The 960-nt window shown below is 57.9% G+C and overlaps 1 protein-coding gene across 1 annotated transcript in view; it reads right to left on the bottom strand.

The window, feature by feature from the left end:
* ASCL2 (achaete-scute family bHLH transcription factor 2) overlaps positions 1–960 on the bottom strand; it is a gene marked incomplete at its 5' end in the record, with an annotated part of 35,234 nt that overhangs the window by 4,331 nt on the left and 29,943 nt on the right. The gene's annotated exons all lie outside the window — the stretch shown is intronic.

Raw genomic sequence — 960 nt, 5'->3', positions numbered from 1 at the left:
TCCCCCCGCCCGGCCGCCTCCCTCCCCTCCCACCCAATGGGGAAGCGCGCTTGCCAACTTCGCGCGCCCGGCGCGTGGCTCCCGGCGGAGGCTCCATAAACAATCCCTCCTCCTGGCGAGGAGCACGCGCTGCTGGGGCTCATTTGCATCCCAATGGCTGGCTGGCAGGCAGGCAGGCCGGGGTCTGGGCGGGCTCGCGCTGGACGGCGAGCACCTGAGGAGGAGGAGGCCTGGCCTGGCCTGGCCTGGCCTGGCCTGGCCTGGCCTGGCCTTGACGCGCGAGAGCTTGGGAAGTCTGCCCTCAAAGCCTCAACGAGGGCTCCCAGGTGGGTAAGGAAAGAAGAGTTCCGCCCTGGCACCAGCGCGCCCTCTAAGCTGTGGAGTCTTGTGAGCGAAAATCCTACTTGGTGAGCTCCTGGCGTTCAGGTTGTGACGCAGTGTTCCCTCTAAGCTGTGGAGTCTTGTGAGCAAACATTCTACTTTGTGAGCTGCTGGCATTCAAGTTGTGAGCGAGCGATTTGGCTGCTGCATAAGCTAGTTTGCTCTGGAGCCCTCCTTCCTGAGCTGAGACAAAAATGTGTGAGCTGGAGGCTAAAAAACTGTGAGCTGGCTCACACTGACTCAGCTTAGAGGGAACATTGGCTGCTGCATAAGCTAGTTTGCTCTGGAGCCCTCCTTCCTGAGCTGAGACAAAAATGTGTGAGCTGGAGGCTAAAAAACTGTGAGCTGGCTCACACTGACTCAGCTTAGAGGGAACATTGCTCCAGAGCGAACTAGCTTATGCAGCAGCCAATGTTCCCTCTAAGCAGTGGAGTCTTGTGAGCAAACATTCTACTTTGTGAGCTGCTGGCATTCAAGTTGTGAGCGAGCGATTTGGCTGCTGCATAACTTAGTTTGCTCTGGAGCCCTCCTTCCTGAGCTGAGACAGAAATGTGTGAGCCGGAGGCTAAAAGACTGTGA

This window comes from Gekko japonicus, unplaced genomic scaffold (assembly GCF_001447785.1).
Source record: "Gekko japonicus isolate JY-2015 unplaced genomic scaffold, Gekko_japonicus_V1.1 scaffold3759, whole genome shotgun sequence".
In the NCBI taxonomy this organism is placed as follows: domain Eukaryota; kingdom Metazoa; phylum Chordata; class Lepidosauria; order Squamata; family Gekkonidae; genus Gekko; species Gekko japonicus.
This window is presented reverse-complemented; position numbering and strand designations above follow the sequence as displayed.